The following is a 9200-nucleotide window of genomic DNA, read 5'->3' as shown; positions in this document are numbered from 1 at the left end:
TAATTACGAAGAGATCACTTGGGTGTCAACAACAGTGTAGTCAATACATAACTTTAGTTGGGTCATTTAATAAGTATCATCAATATTATTGTGCCAAATTTAGGTTTTACATAACCTATTCAAGATCAACTTTTGCGTAATATATTGTAATTTTATATATTTTCAATCACATTGGCAAATGTAATTATAGAAAAACAAAAATTGGGGCTTTAATAATATTACTTCAACAAAAACCAAGCAACAATCTAATTTTATATAATTGTTCACGGTGAGTTTTCATTTTTAAAATCACTATATGATAACCTTATTACTTAAGCTATCAAAAACTTTATCCAAATAATCATTCGATCAGCCATCATTCTAAATTTAAAGAGGGAAATTACTCTTTTAATTCTTCATAAATTGTATTGCAATGAAAGATTTTTCACAAATGTAGATGTCATTGATAGAATAGAAATAACAATTCTCTATTGTTTCTTTAAGAGCATCTCTAATCTTTATTTTTTATCATAAAATGCTCAAAAACTATTTTCAATCATTTAATCAAATGTCTATTCAAAAGATAAATAATAAATCATTTCATCAAATATTTATCAAATTAAAGGGAGAAACATTTTTTCATCAAATTTCTATTCAATAAATAAATAAATAAATAAATAATTTCATCCAATATTTAGCAAATTAAAGGAAGAAACATTTTTTTTCATCAAATTGAGAATTTATCAAATCCTTTATCAAATTTGAATTTGAAGAAAATTTTAAAAAATAAAGAACTGAAGATGATTTTTTTTTTTTTCCCATTCAAATTGATGAAAATAGAAATTTGGGATAATTGGAAAATTTTTAAAAATATTTTGATAAAGATTTAATAAAAAATTTAGAATGATTCAATATCAAATTAAACTTTTTTTTTTTAAATTTAAAATCAAATTAAATGAAATAGTAGTCAGGAATTTAATGTTTTATAATTTCACTGGGTTCAATTTGCAAAATCTCAATCATTTTGGATAAATTTGTATATTTGCTTCAAAAGAAATTCAAGATTAAGTGGTGTCACTTGACATTACTATTGATACTATTGCTCTGTCTATAGGTGTCAAGGTGAATGAAATTTTTAAGTTCAAATTTATGAAGGGACGTTAGTTTGCATTATAATTTATCTACTTACATACTAACTGTTATTTTGTAGAGGAAAAAAAATTACAAATCTCCTTAATAAATCTTTCACCTTCATTAGAACCAAACACTACCTTGTTATTGTAATTTGCCCAAAACAAAAATGGATAAATTAGACTTTGCCCTCTTATATTTTACTATTCTTCCATTTTGGTCCTTAAATTTTTTGGCTCATCGCGTTTAAATTTTTTCCTATTTTACTTTTAAAATTAATATATGTTCAAAATTAGACAAAAAATATCATGTTTGCTATGTTAGAGATGCAGATTAAATATAATAAAAATTTCATACCAAGTGGCTATCAATATGACATTTTCTATTTTATTTTGAACAAAGTTAACTTTATAACTAAAATGAAAAAAAAAAAAAAAACTTGAGATGTGAATGGCTAAAGTGAAAATAATAATAATTTAAACGGTAAATTATAAATACACCCCCTGAGGTTTGATTAAAATACGAATTGCCCTCCTGTGATTTTGGGAATTTCATGCCACTCCCTGAGGGTTTTAATTTCACAACAAATTGCCCCTTTTATTAATAAATCATCAAGTCAATTAACAGTTTTTAATGATGCTAGAAATATGTTTCAATTAATAATTTAGGTAATTTTATTATTATATAGGAGAACAATTATGAATTTCATTTTTTTAATTAATTTTGTTAAATAAAAAATTCTAATAAGGGGGTATTTATAATTTTTCAAACCGCAAGGAGCAATCTGTACTTTAAGCAAACCTTATGGGGTGTATTTGTAATTTACTCTAATTTAAAGGTGAAAGTGAAAAAAGTAAAGCAGAAATTAGGATAAATTACACTTTAACCCCTGTGGTTTACTCATAAAACACGAAGTTCTCCTATAGTTTCAGTTGTAACACTTAAAACTCCCTGAACTTCATACCAAAGTGCAATTTCGGACGGAACCGTTTGTTTCAATAGAGCATGTGTTTGCACGACCATAAAACCAAAATTTTTCCTCTTCAACCACACTGGATAATTCCTTAGTGTCTTCTTCTTCCTAATTTTTTTGAAAACAAGAAAAGTTTGTTCTCTCTAAAATACTTCCATCTCTCTAGCTTATCTCCGGTATTTCTCCATCTTTCCCTTTCATTTTTGTTTCATTATTCTTCTAAAATCTATGTCTATCATTCTCTTAACTCAAATAAAGTTAATCCAGAAATTAAAATAAAGCTAGCAAGCTCAACCCAAAATTAAAGTTAATCACAAGATCACTTTTTCTTTTCCTTCTTTTCTCCTTTCTCTTCCACTAGCTCACAACCAGTACCTCTTCTTTCAGCTAAAAAAGAATAAACCAAAAAGGATTTTTCAATTTCAATGCACATACCCACTGCCTCTATTTTGTAGATCATAATCAAAATGTTTCTTCAAATTAAATTTATGCGCGCACACACACACACACAAATATGTATATATATCATATATGTATAATTGAAACTATCCATCAATTCTTTCTTTGGCTACATTAGCAACAGTTTCTATTCTATCCTTGTTTTTTTTTTTTTTTTTTGCATAGAAACTACTATGGCTGTCCCAGCCAAATTGGGCAAGAAAAAGACCCCACACAACCCACGAATATATAAATACATATATATATATGTTCAACAGCCGTGGCAAAAAAGAAAGAAAAAAAAAATAAGAGAGAGGAGATAGTGAGTAATGGCAAGAAGAAAGTGGGTAGTAGTGGGTGTTGGTTGAGTAGATGAGCTGGTATGAGCTTGGTAGCCGTTTGCAGCTATAAACTGTTTGTTTGGGTTTAAATTTTAAAAGGAGAGATAGATGTTTGTTTGGGTTTAAATTCTAAAAAGAGAGAGATGAGTGTTTGTTTGGGTCTAAATTCTAGAGAGAGATATGTGTTTGATGATGGTATAAGAGGTGTGTGGTTTGCCATGAGATGTGAAAGAAGAAGAGGAGGAAAGGAATACAAAAAAATTAAAGAAATATGAGAGATAATGTTTTAGTTTGTAATGGCATTAAGAAGAAAATTAGAGAATGAAATAAGGGTAATTTAGACTTTTTACAACTTCTGTTACGTCCGTCCGAAATTGCACTTTGGTATTAAATTCAAGAGTTTAAGTGTTACAAATGAAATTATAAGGGGCTCTGTGTTTTTTGGGTAAACCACAAGAGGTTAAAATGTAATTTATCCCCCAAAAAATTTGAGGTTCAAAGTGAAAAAATAAAGGATACAGAGAGTAAGCTGTAATTTATCCAACACTCGCCACTAGAATTCCCAGTACCTCTCTCTCTCTCTCGCTATATATATATATATGCTTTCATGGAAGCTCATCCAAACATTTATTTCTGTAGTTATGGTGGATACAACACTCGATTTTGCTCTGTTCTTGTTTTACATCACATCTTTCCTCTGCTATCTCTCGTTTTACTTCAATTCTTGATTCTGTGAGTTTATGTGTATCTCTTTCTTGTATAGAATAGAAGGTTTTAGAAGTGGTTGGTTATGCATGACCATTCTTCAATTCATTTGTAGGGTCACTTGTTCTTATCAAATTTTATGATAATGGGAATTGATAGTATTTACAATTGGAAAATGTTATACAAACCTCTTTTGTGGACTCATTTTCTAAACTCAATGATGTGTAACTAATATGATTGGTTGATTATTTTCTAAACTCAATGATGTGTAACTAATATGATTGGTTGATAATAGGAGAAGATATGATAGAGACTGTTGCATTTAATATCCTAATTGATCGTCATAGCTTAAAAATTGGAATTATGCTAGGGATCCCAAATAAATTACCAATTTTTTTACCAAACCTCTCATATAGGTGTGGGATCCACACACACATGATTTGTGTGGGTCCCACACCCATGTGAGAGGTTTGATAAAAAATTTGATAATTTATTTGGGGTCTATAGCATTTTTCTAAAAATTGGGTCTAATTTTTGGTAATGCTCTTTACATTTTTGTTGGGTAGTGTGGATTCTAGTAAGTATTGGACATTGATCACACATTTGACATTTGTGAATTTGTAATTATTTTGGTAAAGTACCTTTTTTTTTCTTTTTCTTTTTTTTTTTTTGCACCATTGTATTATGTCAAGAGTTATATGCTCATTTAAATTAAATAAATTCATATATTTTTTACAACTGCATCCCATGTAAGATTTTGAACAAATTATTGCACAACTTGAGTTCAAGAAATTTATTTTACATGAAATGGGTTCTCTACTTCTTACTTTTGGTCATTTAAGAATTACATTTTCATCAATGCACAATGGTCAATAGTGCATTGGATACAATCTTGTAGCCTAGGTTTTGCATCATGTTTAGGTTGGTTTGTGATGTTGTTTATTTATTAAAATTGGTATCACTATTGTTTTGGTAATAAGCTTCTAAATGCGCTGAGCAGATCTTTTATATGGTGAGAAAGCAATGGAACAGATTCAAAGGGCTGAAAGGACAAATGAACTGACAAGGGTTTATGCAATGCAGCCAAGGAACTAGTCTCCCCTCCATCAATCTATGGTCCAAGATGCAGGAAACATAGAGTTGGCATGAAAATTTCCTCAGGTTGGTGAAAATTTAGAGGCTCTTTTATAACTTTCTGTTTCTGGGTAGCATCACTGTGCTGCACAAGTGCCGTTGCACATATAGTGCTCATACTGTGAGAGCTAAGCTCACTTCAAAGTTGGTCCCCACTCCAAGATGCAATAGCATCTTTGTTGTTGCTGCTTCATTCTTTTGATTGAGTTGATAGTTGCTTTGTTTGTGTTGTTCTGCAATTATGGATGAGATACACACAAGCATAAGATGAATTACAGGTGCACCCATATGTTAAGGCAAATAAATGGTGGGGAAAATCCAGTAAAGCCTAAGAAGCTCGGACACCTCTAAGAAGGTGTTGTGATTGTGTTAGACATGTGTTTAAAGATGTCATTAATTTATTAGTCCTTTTAGAACCGAATACTCTTTGGCCACTCAGGGGAGACACGCTGAGACTGTGTTTGGTTGGAGGATTTGATGAGAGAAATATAAAGGGAAAAGGAAATGCAATTCAACTTTTTGTTTGGTTATAATGGAAAACACATGGGAAAAGAAAGTGACAATAATCCCATGTTTTGTCTTTTGGGTTCACTTAGGTTGTGTTTAGTTGGAGTGTTTGATGAGAGAGATGGAAAAGGAAAAAGAAATACAACCTCACTTTTTGTTTGGTTATAATGCAAAATGCAAGGGAAAAAAGAGTGGGAGGGAAATGCAATCCCACTTTTTGTCTTTTAGGTTCACTTAGCCTCTTTTTTTTTTTCTCCATTTCCCAACTCTACCAAACATACCTTGGAATTCGAATCCTATCAACTTTTCCTCCTTTTCTTTCTATTTCCCTTTCCATTTCCATTTCCCTTCTCAAATTATCCAACCAAATATAGCCTTAGGCTCTTTTCTTTCTCCATTTCCCAACTCAATCAAACATAACTTGGAATTCGAATCTTATCAATTCTTTCTCCTTTTCTTTCTATTTCCCTTTCCCTCATCAAATCTTTCAACTAAACACAGCCTTAGCCCCATTAGTTAGTCAGAAATGAAACACAGGAGTCTTAGCACAAATTTCAAGAAAATAATTTGAGGCCAATGACTAAAATCAAAATAATGTGTTAAGCTTCAATTCTAGTAACCGTATATCCTAAAACTTCCAATTTCTTTTGGGATATAGCTTTTTGAAATAGATGTTAGGACGTTTTGTTCACCAAGCTTTGCAAGGTCTCAATTGTACGCAGCCTTACCACGCATGCAAAGAGATTGTTTCCATATTTCAAATCTATGACACCCAAGTCAGAATGAAACACATGCATCTTGGCACAAGTTCAAAGAAAATAAGTTGAGGCCCTATGATTAAAATCAAAATAATATGGATTTCCACCTGTTAATCTCTCCTCCTTTAGGCTTTCAATTTTAGGAAACTTATAACTTGAAACTTCCAATTTAAGTAGCACGACACGGACGCTCCGACATAATGATTTTTAGAAAAAATGGAGGACACGATACTTGGGACATATTAAAATTTTATATTTTTATAAAAATTATTATATGTCAATATGTGAGTAGTTTATTATTTTATTTTTTTTAAAAAAAAAAAAAAGGAGAGAGAGAAACATAGCTCTAATTAAAATTAAAAGTTCATTACTTAAACATTAAGATATCAGCCACGTAACCTATGAAGCACGGACACCTCTCCGAGGACTCCGTACCAGTGTCGGACACGGACACGCGGTGGACACGTGTCCGACACGCAGCAGAGAGTGTCCCCTTTTTTTTTTTTTAATTTTTTTTACATTCAGACACGTTATAGACACTTTCAAGACACGTTCGGAGGGTAATTTCACAATTTACAAAACTTTTTTGGGGCAATTTGTAAATAAGTAAAACAGAAATATCTGCCCTAATTCGATTAGCACAGAATCTAAGGGAGAACAGAAGAGAAAGGGAGAGAAAGGGAGGACCTGGTTGCTCGTCGGTTGTCTCTGCTCCTCGTCGATCGTCGCTCCTCGTCGGTCGTCACTCGTGTCTCGTCATCTTCGTCGATCTTCTTCTTCGTTCTTCCTGTTCTCTGATCTTCTCAGTTGCTGTCTCTCTCTCTCTCTCTCTCTCGCACCCTTTCTCACTCACTCTGTCTGATTTCTTTTTTTTTTATTTTTTTTATTTTATATAATGAGTTAATGAGTTATTTTTTCTTTTATATATACTGATCCCTCTCTCTGTCTTTTTTTTTTTTTCTATTTTCTTTTTTCTCTCAATTGTGCCTCTATTATTTGAGTATATAATATTTTTTTTTGGATTAGTTTTATTAATTTTAATAATGTATGTTTATTAATTTTATTATAGGAACCAATTTTAATAGTGTTATTTTGTATATTTTATTACCTTTTAATGATTTTTTTATAATTTTATGACGTATAATAAATAAAATTAATTATATATATATTGAATGTGTCCTAGCGTGTCGTGTCCTCCATTTTTTGAAAATTTGCGTGTCTGCGTGTCTGTGTCGTGTCCGTGTCGTGTCACGTGTCCGTGTCCGTGTCCGTGTCCGTGCTTCATTGCACGTAACAATTGTATTTTAAAAAATGCAAAATAATTGTAGAATATTGAATGCAAAATATATTCATCTTATTATGATATATTCATCTTATACATGTTTCAAAATATATTTAAAATGCACAAGTTACATTATAAAGAATGCAAAACATTGTTATTATGAAGAAATTCATCACGTAAGTCATGCTTGGAGGGTTCAAGGAGTATATAACGAAAATGACTATAAAGTCACCAATTATTAATTTAAATTTTTAATGAAGACACGTTGAAGAAATGTCAAACATGTTGTTAGGATTGTTCTTAGTGTGTCATGCCCGACGCAGGTGTGTATGTGGTTCTCAACTTCCAATCAACCTTATTATTATGCCAAAGCCTGCCTTTAGGTTTGATTTCAATTGGACTTGTTCTTATGTTTTATTTCAATTGCTGCTTTAAACAAAAAAATGTATTTGTTTCTTTATCCACCCTCCCAACACACATTTAAAAAAAAAAAGAAAATTAGCAAGCATATTATAATTTAGGTGGTAATGAAAAATATATAAGTTAGATGGTTTAAAATCCAGGGGTGAGCATGGTTCGGATTGGAGTAAAACCAGGACCAATCCGTTATCTACGGTTCTTGAAAAATTGGAACCAATCTAATCTGTTTAAATCGTGGAACCAATCCATTTAAACACAGATTGGATCAGTTTAGGACCACAGATTCACATAATTAAATAACACAAAAAAAATATAGAATATTTTAATTTCATAAAAATATAAGAGAAACGCTATGTATCCTAAATATTCTACCAAATATTTTACCAAACCTCTCACATGGGGTGGGACTTAAACAAATCCACATGTGTGTGAGTCCTACACCCATGTGAGAGGTTTGGTAGAATATTTGGGATTCCTAGCATAACTCAAAACATAAACATAGCATCATATTAGTTTCACAATAGCAACATGTTTTTCCATAATAGCGACATACTGTTCTAGAATTTAAACAATCATAAGAAAACTGATTCCACCATAAGTATTTAGACCATTACAAATTAAAACTAAAAAACTAATAAAAAAAAGTAATGAAAAAAGATACTAAGCAGATTTAGGTTTTATATAAAATAAAAAAAAATACTATGCGGGAGGGATTTAATATAAATATAGGCTATTTGTATACGGTCTAGATCGATTCTAATCCAGAACCATGGGGTTCAATCTGGAACTGATCCATGGACTACGGGTTTTTAATTTTTCAATCTGGAACCGAATCACGAATTCAAAAAACCAATTCAAACCTACCGGATTGGACTGGATCAGATCGGATTTCACAGATTCCTTGGACTGGATCGGATCGAATTACCGATGACCCATTAGGACAAAGTTGATCATGAAGGTGGTGAAGCTCTTGAAAGAATGAGCCTTTTGATGAACAAGATTCAAAGCAAAAGCCATCTTCAATTTCGGATTTCAAAGCAAAAGCCACCTTCAATTTTGGAATTGGTTGGTAGGTGAGATTTTTTCTGTGCTTCGTGTCAAACTCCATGAGTGAGAAAGCAAGAGAAAATGAGGAGGAATATGGCTGAATGTAATGAAGCTCTCTTTCACTCTAACTTAGAGTTTCTTAATTGGGTGGGATGGGTAAACATTTATTATGGTTTGGACTAATTTTGACCATTGATTCATGTGCTGATCCTACTGTTGGAATTACATAGGACTAAGAAACCTCGAACGCTTTCACTTGAGACAAATACGTACCGAATTGAACCGGGTTAGTAATGATTGTTTTAAGGTTTCCATATTTAGAATTTTTGGTCAAAGGATATACAACTTTGACTCACTTGAGAATGAAATCCAGTCCTAACCACATTGATGGGATGTTCCAATTTGATTATTTAGTGATTCTGAATATAAAAATATAACTTTGATGAGGAAGAGTAATGTTATACCAATAATATTTGTACAATTTT

The 9200-nt window shown here is 31.4% G+C and overlaps 1 long non-coding RNA gene across 1 annotated transcript; it reads left to right on the top strand.

Annotated features, from left to right (window-relative positions):
• The first annotated feature begins 4589 nt into the window (after positions 1–4589).
• LOC114263424 (uncharacterized) lies at positions 4590–7746 on the top strand. Its single transcript, XR_014327635.1, has 2 exons — positions 4590–4728; positions 7572–7746. It is a non-coding gene; the product is annotated as an uncharacterized LOC114263424 (long non-coding RNA).
• The last annotated feature ends 1454 nt before the right edge of the window (positions 7747–9200 follow it).

This window comes from Camellia sinensis, chromosome 4 (assembly GCF_055761805.1).
Source record: "Camellia sinensis isolate YWXY chromosome 4, ASM5576180v1, whole genome shotgun sequence".
Classification (NCBI taxonomy): domain Eukaryota; kingdom Viridiplantae; phylum Streptophyta; class Magnoliopsida; order Ericales; family Theaceae; genus Camellia; species Camellia sinensis.
The sequence above is the reverse complement of the archived record's forward strand: the minus strand, read 5'-3'. Positions and strand labels throughout refer to the sequence as shown.